The sequence below is a fragment of the Rousettus aegyptiacus genome, unplaced genomic scaffold, assembly GCF_014176215.1.
Source record: "Rousettus aegyptiacus isolate mRouAeg1 unplaced genomic scaffold, mRouAeg1.p scaffold_m13_p_12, whole genome shotgun sequence".
NCBI classification, from domain to species: Eukaryota; Metazoa; Chordata; class Mammalia; order Chiroptera; family Pteropodidae; genus Rousettus; species Rousettus aegyptiacus.
Genome location: NW_023416287.1, coordinates 50,813,822 through 50,833,556, shown reverse-complemented (window position 1 = coordinate 50,833,556; position 19,735 = coordinate 50,813,822). Strand labels below are relative to the sequence as shown.

General features: G+C 37.9%; 1 protein-coding gene across 3 annotated transcripts in view; it reads right to left on the bottom strand.

Moving 5' to 3' along the window:
* The window catches only part of L3MBTL4 (L3MBTL histone methyl-lysine binding protein 4), a 382,886-nt gene extending 373,091 nt beyond the window's left edge, over window positions 1-9,795 (bottom strand). The window contains exon 1 of one of the 3 annotated variants that reach the window (XM_016120941.2): window positions 9,672-9,795. The gene's annotated coding sequence lies outside the window, so the exon portion shown is untranslated. Of the gene's footprint in view, window positions 1-8,468; window positions 8,857-9,262; window positions 9,332-9,671 lie in introns of those variants that run through there. The other 2 variants (XM_016120940.2, XM_016120939.2) reach the window with 2 other exon arrangements.
* Between the last annotated feature and the right edge of the window lie 9,940 nt (window positions 9,796-19,735).

The window sequence follows — 19,735 nt, the reverse complement described above, 5'->3', positions numbered from 1 at the left end:
TATTACTAGCTTCATAATTTCCAATTGTGTAAGCACACAAAGAATTATTAGTCTAGAATAAAATGCACCAAGCTATTGAACACAACTTTACTACAAAACTTGGCTATGAAAACATGCTATAATAGAAAACCACTTGGACTCAGACTTAGGAAGGTCAGGTCATAGTTCCAACTCTGCCATTACTCCAATGGATAAACATAGACAAATCAAGTCTTTTACTGAGCTTTCATTTTAGCATCTCTGCAATAAGGAGTCTGGATTAGAAATATATGTGAGAAGGATTTTTCATCCTATTAGTAGAAATTTAAGAGGTGGGTAAAGAGGATAAAATCATAAGATAGGACTCAAAACCAAGTAATTATTTACATTTGCCTTGCTTATCAATGTGGCAAAATTCCAATTACAACTTCTTTTAGCTTTCAAAGTGCTATTTAATAATTTATGTCTTTGCCACAGTTTGATCAACAGTAGTGGCAGTTGTACTTGGCTAGTCATAGAAAGGCAGAACCAACAGAGATGACTTATTATCATAAGATCTATATTATCATAAGATCTAAATTAGTTTTGAAGTGATAAGAAGTTGCTTCAAGTTAGATAATTTGTTTTTTGATTCACATTTTGGCATAATAACTTTGACCTTAGGCACATTGCTCAATACAACTGGACCTCTGATTTGTTACCTACAAAATAGGTTGAATTAGATAAGTGGGTTCTCAGTGGGATTAGGAGGAGATTCTACCCTCTTTTCTCCCTCCTCAGGGGAAATTTGGAAATTTGGAAAAATGTCTGGAGACATTTTTATTTGTCACAATTAAGTGAAGTGCTACAGACAGCTAATGGATAGAGGCCAAGTGAGAAGCTGTCAAACATCCTATAAGGCAAAGAACAGCCTCTTAGAACAAAAAATTATCTAGTGGTAAAGCCTGAGAAAAATCTGAATCAGATTACTTCCAAATACTCTAAATTTCAAAAAAAAAAATGCTGAGTTTAAGTTGCTAAATATAGGTCAGAAGCTTCTCCATAAGCTATAGTTGGCTTGTGATAGAAGTTACAGCTATTCTAAGTTGAAAGTTCTAGAAACTTGAAAGACAACTAATTTGGACATAAACCCAACCTAAAACCATGCCTACGCGTATAATGCCAGGTAAGTACTAGACTAATCTGGGGGATCACTTCGTAAATCATATAAATGTCTAGCCGCTATGCTGTACACCTGAAACTAATACAAAAAAAATACTGAACGTCAACTTTACTTGAAAATAAAAATTAAAAATTAAACATACCTACTAACCTTATACTTCACAAATCATGTTGGTGATTAATGTACAACTTTACCTTTCATAGCTTTCTTTCTTCTTTTTCCCTTTTACAATGTGCTCCACAGAAATGGGCATTGTTTGTTTTAAACAAATGCAAGCCAATTCTAGAAAGACTAACAATGATGTCCGCCTTGTCTTTACAACAGAAAAACAAAGTAGCCTTAAATATTACAAATAATCGGCTGCAGTAAAATGAATGGGCATCACCATTCATATAAAATACAAAGATGGCAACAGCTGCCAAGTGGGGATGCTTCCATACCCTTATATAAGGTCCATACACAGAATGGATACCAATTAACAGCTGCTAATTTACATCGGATGCAGAATCCAGGAACATGACTTACCCTATTATCTTCCTAAAAAGTACCAAATATCTGTGGCGTTCAATTAACGACACAAATGAAATATACTCACGGGCCCTACAAAGAACTATTTACTTGGAAATCACCTATGTGTGTGGGATTATTCCAAGTACACTTGGTAAAGATTTCTCAGATTCTTGCTCTGTTAGCCTTAACAGTTCCTATTCTAAGCTCAATTGTATGTGTTAAGCTGCCTAAAAAACATCCACATATCTTCTGGGAATAAAAGTACAACAGGCTCACAGTTTTGGAAGAGAAAGGGTGAAAAAATATTTGTTCCAATCATCCTGAGAAATAGACCAAATAAAATATAGATTTGAAGTGCTATGCCAGTATCTCTAATAATTCACCTTGATGATGTCTTAGACCAGGACTGAAGGATGCAATGATAGGGAATTAAAGGATATTCTTTGCCATGCAGCAAAAAAAGAAGAATCTTTATATTTCCTTTGATATCTGACCATAATAATAAAAGAATGAATTGCTAAAAATTCAGTGTTCCTGCTTTCAAACCTAATGTCTGAGCTGGTTACTCAGGGAATCCCAAAATGTTAAGGATTTTGTGGAATTTCTATCCTGTATGAGTCTGTCACTAACTGATTCAAAATCATTCAGTCTTTATTTTCTAGATGTCTAACATATGTCAGGCAATTGTTAGGCTTTGGAAAGATGTGGTGAGTAAGGCTTCACTTAAGGCTAAAAGTTCCCTGGGGAACACAAAAAAGTAAGGATCTACCCTTCAGAGTGATGTAGCAGACACTAGCACATCATGGTAGGAACGCACATGGAGTGGAGTGAGGAAACTTGGAGGCTTCCTGGAGGAAAAAAATTCACAAGAAGAAAGGCAACTACAACTGTGCAAAAGACCCTTAGTGAGGAAAGACACTATCTTCCTCCAATCATTCAAAAAGTTGTGTATCCATCAATTACACCAACTCTTAGCAATGAACAAAAAAGATATTTAACAATGGGAATATACGAAAAAATTCCATAGAAACATGAATGAAAGCTTTAAAAAGTCTAGGTTGTACCCAAATTTTGATAACTCCACCTCCCTACACAAGTATTTGCCTTATAGAGTCACAGGGATTGACTGGCTCCCCATTCCTCACTTCCAGATTTAATCAAATCAGACTTAATTAGGTGGAATCTGTGGAATAAGAAGCTGGTATGTTCACCAATATAACTTCATCATGGTAAAAACAAAGGCATTCATGGGTAAGAAAAACAACCTGATTAAAAAGAAAGTACATTCAGTTAATCAAAGAGCTGACCCCATAAACCACAGGTTGTAAAATAGCAGCCCACAAACGATATCTGGTTAGCAAACATGTTCTGCTAACCTTAGCAGTGTCGTAAAAAGTTAGAGCCAGTATTTTTAAAGAGGGATATTTCACATTTTTAAAAATGCAGTTACCAACTTGAGTTTTTTAATAATACTCATATAAGATACCTGGTTTGCCACAGTCTCCATCACTCCCTACTGTCTCCATAGCACTGTGGAGATTGTTCTCACTTTCACTATCCTTATACTTAAAGAACTTCTTGTAGTAGACAAGTTCTTATGCTCGGTTTTCAAAGGTGAGAAAATGAAAGCAAAATCAAAAGAACTCTGTGTGTTTTCTTCCCTTACCTGCCTAACCCCTTTAGACTATCAAATTGATGACCCTGGATTTAAGACACAACTCCACTTGCCAAATGACACCAAGTCAGTGTACCAGACATGGCTAGATCTAGAAAACCAAAGGCAAGAGCAGAATATTTACTTATCTATGAACTTGACCTTAGCCTGACATCAGTGCTAACCTGGATCCATTTATACACTTATACAGGCCTGGAGTCATGTCTATAATCTGCTCCTTAGTTTTTATTTAGAAATAAATTACAACAATAATAATGACTAAAAACAATTTTGTAAATGCTGTCACTCAAGAAAGTTCAAGAGAGTAATCATGAATTTTTTCCTTTCCCATACCTTCCAACCCATCAGTGACTTTGTAAATTCTACCTCCAAAATACTCCTAAAGTCCCTCCATTTCTACCCATTTGCTCACCCACCTCCCTGGTCCAAGCACCAGGACTCCCACTGGACCCCTGCAATAATGTCCTAACTGGTCTTGCCACCTGCACGACATTTTGTAGATGGCAGCCAGAGTGGGCCTCACCCAATATAAAGTAGATCATGTGACACCCCTGCAAAGCCTTCCTGTGGTAAGAAAAACAGAATGCACAATCCTCAACATAGCCTTCCTGGGGCTTTGTGCTCTGGCCCTGACTACCTCTCTAGCCACTGCCCCACCTAGTCCATGCCCTTCCTCCTACCAAGCCTACCTTGAGGGCCTCATACACATGCTTCCCTCTGTGACTATTCATCCTCAGATGGGCTTTTCTGACCCACACACCCATATCAGGCATGCTTGCTAGTCTATCTCATAGATACATAAAGTTTATCTTTAGGCATTTATTTAGGAGATTGTTAACATCTGTCCCCACACTAGATCATGTGTTCCACTGAGGCAGGGTTTACGTCTGTATTTATCACCACCATACACATAGCACACAAATGAAACAAAGTAGACACCCAGCAAAAATGCCTCTCCCACATTTAGGTTAATTTATGCTCCGCCTCAAAAAACAGGGAGTAGGACAAAAACGATTTAATCTAAAAAGCTATCATTATCTTAAAAGTTATCATAATAGCTTCTACATGAAACACCATGTATAAAAGTGTTATACTGTCCATCTGTTCCTCTAGTTAAATACATTCTCCCTAACCAGGTACAGTGACAAAGAAAAGATGCATGCACTACTGCTCCATCTCCCCCATCCCTCACCTGATACTTTCCAAACAATTTATTAATAAATTATTCATTGTATCAGTGACCATACTTTCGTCATTTAAGATCCATCTTCAGAAGGGATGCGTAAGCGTTCTCCACAATATCTAGCTTCATTAAGAGAATACTCCACATATGAGCTGAAACCAACACAAAATGAAGAAAGGTTCAGCAGGTGACTCTAAGCAGGGGCCTTACTAGGGTGATACCTGCCCCAAAAGGCACACAGGCCAGTGGAGCAAATGACAACTCTGATGGGCTCAGAGGAAAGGTTTCATTTTTCCATTGCTACTGTGGAAAATTGTATTTGCAAAATAAAATAGGGATAACTTCTTCTAAGGCACTATTCTAAAAAAAAATATGCAAATACTTAAACAAGAGATATGTGTGTGAATGAACCGAAGAGGTTCATTTCCCCCAAGTATCTTCTAATTCGCTGTTTTTTATTTGTTTTGTTTGAACGCAATATAATATCTATATTTATATTATTTGCTGTAGGATCCCTTTTGAACAGTCCACTGGTTTTTTTAATGGATCTAAATGGTTTTCTTCATTTGGATGTGATAAACTATCCCAGGAGTCCCCAACCTCCAACCAGGCCTCACAGCAGGAGGCGAGTGGTGGGCAAGCAAAGCTTCATTTGTATTTGCAGCTTCTCCCCAGCACTAGCATCACCAACTCAGCTCCAGCTCAGATCTGGCATTAGATTCTCATAGGAGCACTAGTCTCTGGTGCCAAAAGGGTTGGGGATCACGGAACTATCCTCGAAATACATTTACCAATGCTACAGGTGGAAATGCTTTGTAAATTACAAAACACTATTCAAATGAATGGGGGACATCTACATACCTAAAACAAAGCAACACACCACTAACAGCTCATACTGAAGCCTTATCACTGAGATTGCCTCTTTCTAACTTCAACTATATTTTCTCAGTTCAGTTTTTCATCAACTGAACACACTTAACATGGAGTTCTATCTCTGGTCCTCCACTAGCTTCCCTGTTACTATGACACCAGGTTTTCCTCCCCCATCTGACCACTTCTTGGTTTCTATCACTGGGTGACTCCTTCACTGGGTGTACACTAAAATCATGGAACTGCTCTTTCCTCTATGGACGAGTCTATTTACTCTGTCTTGTGCTTTTTATTGTCACCATCATAACACCTAAATATTTTCTAGCCTACTTACTCCTGGCCCAACATCAGAGATCCGCTCTCCAAATTTGCCATGTCAGTGTCTCTTTCAATTCAATATTTTAAAAACTGAACTCATCTGTTCCACCCTGCTCCTAACCCACCAACCGGGCTCTCCTGCTAACTTCCCTGTTTCAATAGCAGTAGCATTCTTTCTTAACTAAATTAATTGAAAAAACACTTATCTAATGGTGATTTGCAAACTCTCCTTCAGCTCTAAAGAAGGGGAAAGTAAGCCACACTTAAAGGAATGGTGTAAAAGGGCAGACCTTGGTCAGACGTGAGTGCTTCCTAAACAGCCTTCCTCCCAGTGGCTTTAAGGTCGCCCTCTTATTCACAGTAAGAACTCCAGGGTTTTCCATCTGCAAATCTTCCCTCACAATCAGAATGATGTTCCTAACTGCTGCTTTTATCATCCATGCCTCTGCTCAGCAGCTGCCTGCTCATACATCGATTCAGTCCTGCAAATATCTATTGAATATGCACTTAACCACATGTCAAGTACCATGCCAGGCACCGAAGATTATCATTTAAGTTCAAAAGCTATGACCACAGTGCAAAACATTCTAAAAATAAAAATAAAACTAAGGACCTTTTCCTGTCCTTAAAGAACATTATACACACACACACGTGTGTGTGTGTGTGTGTGTGTGTGTGTGTATATATATATATATAATTTAAATACATTATATAATAAATACATTTATATATAATATATACATATATATTATTTAAATAAACTAAGTTGTGAAAAATATATAAAACTTTTTATGACAGTAGTTAATGATGACTATAGCTAATAATATTGTATTGCATATTTAAAAGTTGCTAAGAGTAAATCTTAAAAATTATAATCCCCCCCCAAAATTTGTAACTATATGTGGTGATGGCTTTTAACTAAACTTAATTGAGGAAATTATTTTGCACTATATACATATATCATTATTTTGTACAACTGAAACTAATGTTATATGTCAACTATACCTGTATTTAAAAAATAAAAAACACGACATGATAAAATGTTAAGGTCAAGGCCAAAACAAAAAATGTTTTATATATGTACCTATAAAGGCGAACCAGGAAAAGTGCAAGTGAAACAAGGAACTCTGGTTGTGAGAATCAGAAGAGTCTTTACAGAGGAAGGATTACACTGGCTCATGAAGAATGAACACATTTTTTAGTTTAGAAGGACAGGGATTGGTGGGGGAGAGCATGTATTTCCACAACGCCCAATCTAGGCATTGCAAATAGTCCTTCTCAGTTCTAAACAAATCAATAATCATCCCTTTGAGGCATGAAATCCCTTTCTCCCTCCTAGGGTCCCCAACTCCTCTTCCTTCTCCGTATAAATCTACACAATATCCATTCCTCAGGACTCGGCCCAAGGCCCCACTCTCTCTGTAAGTCCTTTTCTAATCACTCCAGACCCCAAAGGCCCTTTCTTTGGCCAAACCATCTAACCACTGTTTCATATTACTGGTATTTTAGATTGTTTTAGTCTCAAATACTATTTAGTTCCTTGTCATATTGTTTGTTCACAACTGGTTTGGTTGGATGCTTTACCTACCCAACACACTAAGTCAAACTTTTAGTGGTTTGTCATGTGAATATATGAATATATGTAGTAGATAGTTTAGTATACAAATGACAATTGAAACTTTTAATAAAAGTAAAAATAAATTAGAAATGTAATTTAAGATACAAATCACACAGGTACTGCAATGCAATATGTAAATAGTAGAACTCACCTAAAATTCTTATCGAGAACTTAAAAATATACTTTTTCTCCTTAAAATCAAAGTTAAGGCAATTCCTTAACTTTCCTTAACTCTGTATTCACCAGATCAGCTTCCCACCATATTCTTTCTGAGAAAACAAACTGGAAGCTCACTGTAAAGGAAAACCAAGCTTAATACTTCTTTGACCCCAATATTGCCCAGCAAAGTGCTACGTACAGAATTCTTCAGTCAATACCTACTTGTGATATAGACTCATCAATGTGCCTCACAACTTGAAAACATAATAGTTTTAAGCTCATTTTCCATCCTACTCAACAATTACACACCATTTGAATATGGCAGAATTCAATCCACTTCACTTAGATGCTCTGAAAATCTCTCTTCTTTGAACCTTTTCTCCAGATTCTAAGGTACCATGAGGAGTAAGTGAAGTTGGCTTTTTTTTTCTTTTTTGCGAATTTTGTGAAGAGCTATGCAGTCTTTTTTTAAATATAATTTTTAAAATATAATTCCTTTCAAACTATATTGTCAAGCATCTAGACAAACTCCACCCCACCGCCACCTCTTTGCCATTTCATCCTTTTTTTGAGTTAAGTGAACTAGAAAACACCAGAAGATTCCGCTACACTTATTTCGGCTAAGGATTTTAACTGGAGTCTGACACAAGCATCTTCTAGAACAGCTCCAACAGTGGGATCCAGGAGAAACTGTCACTGAAAAGTCCTAGTGGGAAACCAAATGTCCCTGAAGTGAGAATGAGTCCTGGGCAGAATAGGTAGAAGTAACCAGGCTGCCTTCATCTGGCTATCACAGGCTGTAGTATCAACAAAAATCAGTCCTTTTATTTAGCTTCCACCTCGGCATGGGCAGATAAAGAATGCCTCTCTAAGGAGATAAAGGCATATATAAAATAAAGCATATTCAGTGGAATTTAATCAATAACAACACGATATAAAAGACGGGAGACAAAGTTCACTAGAGCTCTCCATCCAACCGCGAGAAAACCCTTACATCAATCCCGCAGGTAACCGCAGCGCTGGCCCAGGTGTGCCCAGTTCCGCTGGCCTCACTTCTGCCCACTCCCGCCCAGGCAGCGAGGGAGATTTGGCGGGCGCGACCCCGACACAGTTTGGGGTACGAGCTAGTTCAAACGGTCAGATACTGGCCAGACGTCCATCCCGCGCTCACATCCTCGGCTGCTACTCTGGGGCTGAACAAAACTTGGGGAGCAGGAAAGGGGAGGCAACGGTGGGTGGAGTGATGAAGCGCTCGCGGGGCTCTCGACCAGAGCGTGAGTCCCCACACGCGACAGTTGTCCGCAGAATGGGAGAAGCCGGAAGACACGGGAGGGGAGGACGCCGGCCCCGAGAGGAAACGAACGCCAACTGCCGGACGCCCGGCGGCCTGAGGGCCGACTTAGGTCCCCTTAGTCACGCCCGGCCCCTCGTCCCGCCGCGCCGACCCCTCTGCGCCGGGCGGCGACGCCTGGCACCCCGGCCCGGCCGCGGCGGGCAGGGCAGCGGGGCTGCGCGGCGGCCGAGCCGCGCCCGTCCGAAGTGGGCGACAAGTGGGGCAGCGCCTCGTGCGGGGAACCCTGCGCGCGCCCGGCGGCGAAAGAGAAAGAGAAAGAGCCAGGACGGCGGGGGCGACTTCTAACCGCCGCCGCCCCCTGGCCGGGCCCCGTGGCAGGCGACGCGCACGCCCTCCCGCCCGGCGCGGGGCCCGGGGCCAGCGCTGGCAGCGGCTGCCGTGGGCGCTCACGCGGTCTCCCGAACACACCACTCGGGCGGCGGCGTCCTCCTTACCCGGAGTAGAGCCGCGCCGCCCGCAGTGCCGACTCGGCGACAGGCCCGTGGGCGCGAGCCAAAGCGACGAGGCTCGGGAGGCGCGAGCTGCGTCGCCGCGGGCTCGGCGGTGCCCGCGGGAGGGGCGCGAGGGTGCACGCGCGGGGTGGGGGCGCGGAGCCTCCCCCAGCCTCCCCCTGCCCGCCCCGCGCGCATGCTCCCGCCGCACCTGCCTTGCTCCGGGCTCGCTCCTCCGGGAGCCGCGTGGACACGGGGCCCGCCTAGGTCTGAGCGCTCACGTGGAAGGGAGGTGACTGCGGCTTTATGTTCTTGGGCGTTTTTCCCTTTATTTGTTCCTTGAGAAGGAGTTCCCCAAATCCTGGCTACTTTCCGCCTCCACCCTCCCGCAACTGTGTCCCAGGGCGCTCACCCTTGCTTCATTCCAGCTCTTAGGATTCACCTTGGAATGTCGTTCTCTCTCTTCTGGATTCCTCTCTCCTGCTGCTTGTTCGGATTCTGCAGCCTCATCTCTGGTGCTCCTTTCCCGCTCTTGACTTTGCTACACGTGCATACGCGAGAACTATTTCAAAATAATACTCTTTTCGAGTGTTGAGAACAAATGTACGCTGACGCGGTCCTAGCTGTTTGGGATTGAGCAAGAAACGAGGGATTGAGTTCCTGCCCTCATGTAACTTATAGTCTTACTGGTTAATTTTAGCTTTTCACAAAGCATTGTCGCAGGTTTGGAGAGGAATTTATTAAACCATTTACTTAGGTTTATAATTAAAGTAGCTGGCTGGTAACTGAAGACTTATGTGAATTTTCTTTCGTGGAAGCGATTGCATATAAACTTCAATGTGCATATAATAGCTGGTGGGTACAAAATAAATATTATTTTGTTGCTTCCAGCAAAAAATTCAATAAGTTAACATGATTAACAATAATAATATCCAAAACTATCTTTTTGGTTGGTTGTTGAATACCATAAACCAAGAACTAAAACTGTTTTTCAGGTGAGACTGGTTTTGGTAGAAACATAATTTAAAGTTGTTATTGAAGAGGAAAATATAAAGCCCTTTGCCAATGCTGTTTCTATATTAGGAACCAGAATCACAGAAATTCGTAAGTACAAACAAACACGCACAAACTGTTCTGTGTTTTAAGCAGTTAAGAAAAAGAGATTTGGGGCAAAGGGGAAAAGAAAGAAGCGGAAGGCATTTGTATAGGGAAAACATTTAAAGCAGATCTAATAGTCTCATTTTCACATATTAATGCTAAAGACTTTATAGATTGTAACAACAGCCACACTTCAGGGTACCACCTTTGCATACTTGCTCACCTGAAAACTGCATGAAATTAGAGAGGGACTCAGTAGGTGGGTGAGAATTCCCACCTGTCTGAAATTTGCATGAGGACAGCAATTTCATTTTATATATATTTTTTTATTTTTTTGGTGAAGGACAAATGCTTCAATGATTTCAGTGTAACCCCAATCCTACCCAGTTGTCTTTGTTTACCATTAACAATTCTAAATCTTAGTGATATAAACATCAAAATGTCCCCAGCAGAGAAAGAGTTAAGAGCACTTCTGGTTCTACCTGCCCCTTAGAAAAATCAATAGTAATGTACAAAATCAAAGATAGTAGGATTGAAATCCAAATAGAATGAATTTATTTCACTTTGTCTTCACTTTTGGGGGGAAATGGAATTGTTATTATAACATGTACTTTGAATACCTTTGGCTTACATTTATGAAAAGAAAAACACTATTTTCATGGGATAAAGGATACACCAATAAAACAGGTGACAGAGGCAGAGAACCTCATCCAGGGTTAGGTAAATGTAAATGCATGGGTGCATAATGCTGACAAGGACATATGGTTATATTCAAAGAAGCTGACATCTGTTTTAAACTACACTGTTATTCAAATTGTATGGAAATAGAAGCAGGAATGCATTGGTACACTTATTACAGAAATTTTTAAAGCTGTTGAAGTAAATCCCTTTTATTTGAACAGCTGTGGATTAAACTGAAGTAACCACATTGTTGATTACTGTAACGTTACCGATGGCTCATTATGAACAACGGGATTTAGAACATGGATGAGTAGTAGGCATTTTATTTTTATAATCCATTTGAATTTGACAAATTCTAAGTAGCAAAGTAAATGTTGACCAGAGAGATAAGGATGGTTTATTGTTGAGATAGGAACCCCTGGTGGGATGGTAAACACAGAATCTCTTCCAGGTGGTTATCAAGACATAAGAATCACAGGCAGTTGTATAATATGTTGGTGTTTTTGTGAGTGGAAATTAAACCTTCCCATTTGCTAAGATAGCAATTGGCTTTATTTAAGAAACAGTTCATTTTAAAATTTGCTAGTTGGGTATTTTTATGTTTTATACGTGTTATTTTTATACATATATGTTATGTTTTTTAAGTGGAATTAAATTACATTGCTTTATTTTGATCAATAACAGGATTGACTATTAACATAGATGGATTTTTAAGACTCACAATTGTTTCCCATCACTTACTTAGGACCATTTTTGAGAGTTAAGCCCAGGGTAAATTCCTCAATACGCTTTAGTGTGATTAAAGAAAAGTTATCTAAACAGCATTCAATGCTTGCTCCATAAGCAAATTGTCTATTGGAGCTAAAATTATTTCACTAGTCACTGGTTATCTTCAACAAGTATTATTATCAAGTTTATTTTTGTATTAATGCCATTGTTAATAATTTTATCCACACCACACTGTATTTTCTACTTTATTTTCTGTTACAGTGATATTTTCCTACGGGGACTGTCCAATGTTAAACTTTCCTTAAAGTTGAAGGGTTGAGATATAAATAATTGCATAAAGTTGTATTTAAATATAAATCTTGGTTCAAAAAGAAGTGTAAATAATACCGAAGAATTAAAACCAATTTTAAATAATAATATCAAAAAGCTTCATAAACAAAATAATATGCATATTATGCTGGTTTGAATTAATGACATAAATCTGTACATAAATCTGGGACTTTTTTTTTAGAAGAACAAAGTAGCATAAAAACACTGTTTCCAGGTATAATCCCTTGAATTTTTAAACACCCAATTTATACACAATGCAATTGACCCTTAAACTTCGTAGGTCTACTTATACACAGATCTTTTCAGTCAACCCTCGAGATTAAATTGACTGGTGCAGTTCAAACATGCATTGTTTAAGGATCTACTGGCCATTAGGAATCTGAGGATTCAGAAGGTGGACTTAAGTTATACATGGATTTTTTCCACTGGCTGGGCAGTTGGCCCGCCCCAAATCCCCACTGTTGTTCAAGGGTCAATTATATTTCTGATGATGCTTCAAGTCAGTATAAACTGAACAAGATATGGATCTTTACATCAGTAGTCAATCTTCACTTCCCACTATAACCACTTCTGAATAAACAAATTGGATTTGGGGAAGGGTATGAAAACTGCAGAAGGAAAGCTATCATTCCCTTTAATTTTCATAGACATTGATTACACAACCATACCATCTCCAAGATGAGAGACCTAGAAAAAAATGAAACATTCAGAGGTAGTCTATGTTTTCTTAAATAGCAGTATGTCCAAAATAGCTGTGTAGCTAGGCATGCATCCTCTAACAAATAGCAGTGTTATAATATGCAGAACACATGTTAAATGTCAGGAAAGGTGCTGGTTATTCCTACCTTTGCTGTTGACCTATGGTAGAAGAAACCAGCTGGCTCGACAGGTTATATCTCACGGAATAGCACTCACTTTAGAGATCAACAACTTCAGGGGCTAGGTCTGGTTCTCAGCATTGTAGGTCCAGAAATTTGATTCTGTTAATGCTCCCAAAAGTGATCAGGCTAAGTGAACCAGCCAGACATAAATGCCCCAAATATCTATGTTTTTTGGTCAGCACAGTCCCACCATTTACAGTCTACAAAGGAAGGTAAATTATGTTAAAAAGATTGCCAAGTGACCATAAAATCTGGACAGGGAAAGTTGACTCCTCTTAGTAGGCAATGTTAACAGGTGACACCTATCTGATGAAGCTATCCTCATAGAGGCATGTCTCCAGTCAAGACACCTAACAGCTGTGTCAGCTTGATTTGATATAATACTCTTCATTAAGTCCCTGTTCCCTGGTCAATTTGACTGGATTTGGGTGCTTTAAAAAAAAAAAAACCATCAGCAATATAATTACAAACAATTTCTTGGGAATGGCTGCTTCTATAGAATGATAAACTTGTTTGTTTATTTATTATTTTCGGCTCTCTCAGAAGATAGGTTTTTCTTAAAATTTTTTTGATGAAGAATCCAAAGTATCTTAACTGTTGTCCCTTAGATAATAACTGTCTAAATCCAAACCCATTTGAAATATTTCCATTTTAGATTTAATATTCCTATTGAACCCTTAATCAAAATTTAAACACTAATTTTTTGTTTAGTATATTATATTAACATCTAATATTCCATCAAAAAATAGAGTCCACTTTTTCTGGATTGAATATGCATTTGTTCTTTTTCATTTTAATGCCCAAAATACAGATTCTTACAAAATTCATTTCTAATTTTAGAACTTGACCTAAAACTACTAATGGGACATTTGCATGAAAAAATAGATTGTGCTCATAGAAAAAGAAGTAGCATATTTTTTAGACTTAGACTACCAAGTGTGCAGTGAGTATCCTGAACTTAAATATTGTATATTCCCCTATTTCTGGATTGAATACAGTAATTTCTCTATTTTACTGAGCTTTTAATACTACTCTGAAAATAAGATGTGTGTGTATACATACATACACACTTGAATGGAACGAAGCTCACCAACTTAGCCTGGGCGAGCCAACAACATAAAATATGAATAAGGAAGTTGTTCCTAAGCAGTTTTTAAGCCTTCCGTTTTAACATTAAACTTCTGAGCTCCTCATGACCTTGAAAAACCCCTCATTGATAGTTCTAATACTTCCCTACTCCAGCAAAACTGGAAAAAAATCCATGTCTTTGTGAGTATGGTGGATTAATTAAATGAATGGCCTCAATTAGTGGCCTCTCTTTATCCAAATCATTACAATGTAACTTGGCATTGTTTCCATCATGATGTTGAGCCGATTTCTCCTACTTCTTGAACCAGGGATGCCCTTGTGACTTGTTTTGGCCAAGAGAAGAGGCCGAAATGTCAGCGTGCCAGTTCCAAGCTTGAACATCAAAAGCTTGTGTACTCTTACTGCTGTCTTGTGTCATCTAGGTAATCTCTCTTAGAATAAGCATGCCTGGTAGAGAATGCGACACAGCTTGATTGTTCCATTCCAGTTCCTAGATGTATTAAAGACTACACAGTGCCTAACCAACCCACCAGCTGACCCCAGAGACATGAACGAATGTGCCCAGCAAAATCAGCTGAGCCCAGATCAGCAGAACGAGATCAGCAAAACCATCCAGCCAACCTATATAATGGTGAGACATGCTAAATGATGGTGGTGTTAAATTTCCAAGTGTTGGGGTATATTTTTATGCAGCAATAGCTATGTAACACAAAAGGTTTATCATAACATTAATGTTATTTCTTTTCTCGTGGAGTAGAATCCGTAACTAACTATTCCTGTTCAGCATTTCTTATTTCAGGGAAAGAAAGCAAGTGCAGCTGTTTATATTTTGCAAAAATGTGAGACAGTATATGGTATTATCACCCTCCCTTATACAATCATTTATCTTCTGTACTAATTCTCTCCCCTTAATTTGCTCAGACACTCTGGCAGCTTTCCTTTGACTTTGCTTCCCTCTTAGCAGCCATAAATACTCTTCTTTCCTTATTACTAGCTTTAAAAAATCTATAATTTATGCTTAATGCTTTAATTTCTTGAAGTCTGATGTCTGTCCCCACTGCTCTACTTAAACAGTTCTCATAAATGGCCCTTGAATTGTCAAAATTCATATCATCCAGTTATCCGCTTACTGGGCCCCTCTATAACTTTTGAAGACACTAAGCCTAATCACTTTCAATTCCTATCCTTTGGCCTTGGTCAGGGACGAAACCCCTCTGAGTTTGCTTAGAAGAAAGGCAACTTTCCAGAACTCAAAGTGTAGAAGCATAGCCTGACCTTGCAAGGCAAGAGACCTATCATTTCAGGTCATCTGGGCTCTCAAGTCCTTTCTGCTCTCTGTGAACTTTCTCTGCTGCAGCAGATAACATGGCCAATCCCAGCCAGCTACCCCAGGCTCAACTTCACATCCCTTCCAGTTCAAGCAACTAGTAGACTGATTTGCTGAATTCTAGTTTCTCATTCCTGGAAGAGAAAGATGAATTGGCCTAGTTTGACTCATGTGTCTACTCTTAACCAAAAAGTTAGAAGGGACACATATTCAAAATGTTATATATGTTTACACCTAGCATAGGTGTAGTGTAGGTTGGACAGCCCAAAAGCTATCTCCCTCAAAAACCTTTCATGGCTCTCCTTGGACTACAGTTTCAAGTGTAGAAGTTACCCTAAACTCTTCAAGGCCACCATGCTTCACCCTGTACAACATAACCAGCTCCATCTCCTACTCCATCACTGTGGACAAGATACTCCCTGTTCTCAGAACTGCTGCAAGTTTTGTCAATTTGCCAATAAAGCTTTATCTGGGAGAACTCTTCTACCAACGCCTTTTCTGAATATTGACATATGATGGATCTTTGAGGATTCAACACAAATGAAATCTCTTCTATGCAGCATTTATCAGTTTTGTTGCTTTACTTTTTTTCTTCTACCCACAGTATTTCACTTATAAATTGTATTGTATTTATATTATTTTGGTTTTTACTATAATTATTAGGCTATAGTAACTGGGAGCCATGGTTTCCTGAAGAGGATTCATATCTTTTAAGTTATGTTTAAGTTTTTAGTTTTGTTTTTAGCTTTAGTCCTATACAAAAATTATTTTTCAGAAAAAATGCAGGAAGTAATGCAGTTAACACCCATGTATCCACCAATCAGAAGAAACATTTGCTAATGCTTTATATTTTCCGTTTTCTAAGACTATATATATATATATATATATATATATATATATATATATATAGTTGAATTCCTTTACCATCCATTTATTCATCTCCTTCTGACTCCTTTCTCAGAGGCAACCACTATGATATTTTTCATACATATCCTTTTACTGTAAGCCTTTATCTTTATGATTTTCTAATTTGTACCTTTAAAAGAAATCCCTTCTTTACTCGATTTAAATTTGATTATAAACGATGTTATTTTAAAATACTGTTTAATCTTAATGTATTAATTAGAACCTCCAGTACATACTGAAGAGAAGGGGATCTTGGACACCTTTATTGTGCTCCTAACTCTAATAGGGAGTCTTCTAAAGTTATTATGTTTACTGTAGGTTCTTGTAGAAACCCTTCCTTGAGTTCGAGAATTTATATTATCTTTTCTTTTAATTTTTAAATTACTTCTTATTTATTATAGTCAAATTGATTGACAAAATCTAATAAGTTTCAAGTGTAAAATTTAACAGTAATATATATATGTATATATATACATACATATGTGTATATATATACATATATATATATATATATATTGCATTGTGTGTTCATCACCCATAGTTAGATTTCTTTCCATCACCACATATTTGACTTCTTGTACCCCTGTCTACCTCCCCCCTCCCTTCCCTCTGGTAACCACTAGTCCATGAGCCTCTGTTTGTTTGTCATGTTTGTTTGTTGCTTTTAGATTTATATCCCACATATAATTGATGCTAGGTGGTTTTCAACTTTTTCTGTATAGCTTATTTTGCTTAGCATGATTATGTCAAGATCCATCCATGCTGTTTTGTTACTAAGTGTTTTTTGTTTGTTTTTACATGAATAAGTTGTTTTATAGATTTCATTCCTTTATTTCTGGTAGGATCTTAAACATCTTTATTTTAAAGTCATTTTGATGTTGTTCTCTTATTTGTACTTTATTACTGGTGAATTCATCTTCCAATTTTGATTTGACTCTTTTTCTCAGTGTTAGTTGTCCTTGGAATCTTTGAGTTGAAATCTGTTTTTTGCTTTCCCTCTCTCCCATGTCCTTCTCTTTTTCCTCTTCCTGACCATCACCTTCTTGTCCAGATTCAGGTCTTGGCAGCCCTGGCCTTCCATTCTGCAGTGATATTGAGGGTATGCAGACATAGTCACCAAGACAGTGAGAAACTTGGCCCAGGTTCTGTACCTCCCTCTTTCTGGCCACACTGCAAGAATGCAGCAAAAGTAGCAGTTTTTTTGGCTCCTTCGAAGCTAAGAGACAGCACCCAAATCCCAGTTTTAGACATGGAGTCTGGCTTCACTTCTCTATTATACATGAAATACTTTTTGACAGAAATGGAACTGCCTTTCATCTCTGCATGTTTGTGTATGTTTGTTTCTAGAACATGGAAATGACTGCCGTATCATTTTGTTTTAGTGGCTTTGTTTGTATCAAGTTTCTATTTCTAATTTGACTTTATTTCCTCTCAGCACCTTGTACAGTTCTTTGTACATGATAAGTGCTCAAAAAAAGTTTCTGGAATTCAAACTACTCCATCATGTTCAAGGGGAAGCTGAGTGAATTTTCATCAGAAATAGATTGTGACGGAAATTCATTCATCAATACAAGCTTGATCTGGATGAACTTCAAGTATCTCTGTGTCAAGGATTACAAGATTTCGTCCCTGTGTTCATGAGTGGCTCTGAAGAGAAATAGACACATTCAAACAATTACTAGAACAGACAATAACTAAGTGTTCAATAAATACTTAAAGATCACAGGATGATATAAGAGTTCCTGTGTCTACAATTCAACCCTAAAAATCCTACATAATACATCTTATGTATTATTATAACTTCAGATTTTTATTTCTCTGTCTGCCTTCACTAATCATTGTTGTAGTAAAGTATCTGCACGTAACTAGCCTGTTTGTCTTGGGTAATAGTCTTTAATCACCATCTCATCTCCCAAGCTAAATTAACTTCATCTCCCTTCCACCTTTCATTTCTTTCTCTTTTCGTTCATGTCACTTTTTACTGCCAATTCTATGAACTTGGAAGAGAGAGTGACCCAGAGGGTATTAAATAGAACTCTTGACATGCAATTTGATAACCTCCATCTTGCAAAACCAAAATCTGATTGCCCTTTTCGAATATTAAATTATCTTACCTTAGTTTCCAACTCAGTATATAAATTTTGATACTAAAGTAGTTTCTGTTACAGAGTTCCAATCCATAAGCTAGTTCTCTCCTCTCAGTTTTCTTCCACAGACTCTAATCTCAACCTTGAAATGAACCACCACCAAAATAAATGAGTCTAAAGCAAACATAAGTCAAAAGGTTGAACTCCTGCTTTATCACTAACAGTCTTAATAATTAAACAACATTTTTCATGTGTATAGGTACCAATAAGACAGAGTACCATGCAAAGATTTGTGTTCATTGAATTGCTTTATTGTTTACTCAGCATGTAGATTAGGTCTTATACTCTACTTATATTTTACCATAGTTATAGTGTATTCCAATAGTATTTTTTAAATTTTTATATATGAATCTTCTTCATAGAGTCATTGATCCACATTTATCCAGGTATTTCTTCTTTATCATTATTACATTCCATTTTAAACTCTGAGGGTAATTTTTAAGTAGCAAATTAAGTTGTACAGTTTGGCTTTTTGTCATATTATTAAAGTCTTTTTACTGCCTTCTAAGTATTTTACTCTATCTTAATATTATCTGTCACCACATTGAGTTATTAGCATTTTTCTTATAAGCAAAAAAGTAATTATTATTTCTCTGTTTATTCTTTTTTCTACAACGTTGTTAATTAGGTTTCACAGATTTCTGACAATCTAACCTTGAGAGCATCCTATCTTAAATAACTACATATCTGATAGCAAACATTTAGTGGCAATTATTTTGTAGATCAACAAATTAAGACATGAAGCAAAAGTTAATACCAAATATTATTTTTCATCAAGTATGAGTCTAATGTTTGGAAGATAATTTGTTAAACTATGTAAAACTCTTCTAGTAATAAATATAAAATCCTTTATCTTGGAAAAGATTTACTGATTTTATTTTTGAGGGGATTAAAAAGTTTAAATGCAAAAACAATCTTATGAGTAAAGCAAACATCAGCTCTTTTTCCTCCTTTTATGACTAATGTTCTCATTCAAATCCTCCCACTCAGGGTGTACCTTTGAGCCTCACTGTAAAATGAGGGTTTATTTCCCCCAGACGTAGACAACCATGTCCCCTCATTATACAAAGATATATGGGCATCTTCCTGGAATGTAAGTTTTTCTCTAGATTTGGCAGGAAAGAGAACTAAATTATTTAACTGATGACTTAAAACATTTTTATATTAAAATAAACAAATGTTTTTATATTAAAATTACAGAGAGAGAGAGAGAGAGAGAGAGAGAGAGAGAGAGAGAGAGAGATTGAGAGAGAGAGAGAGGAGTAAAATGTGCCTGGAATTTTCAGAT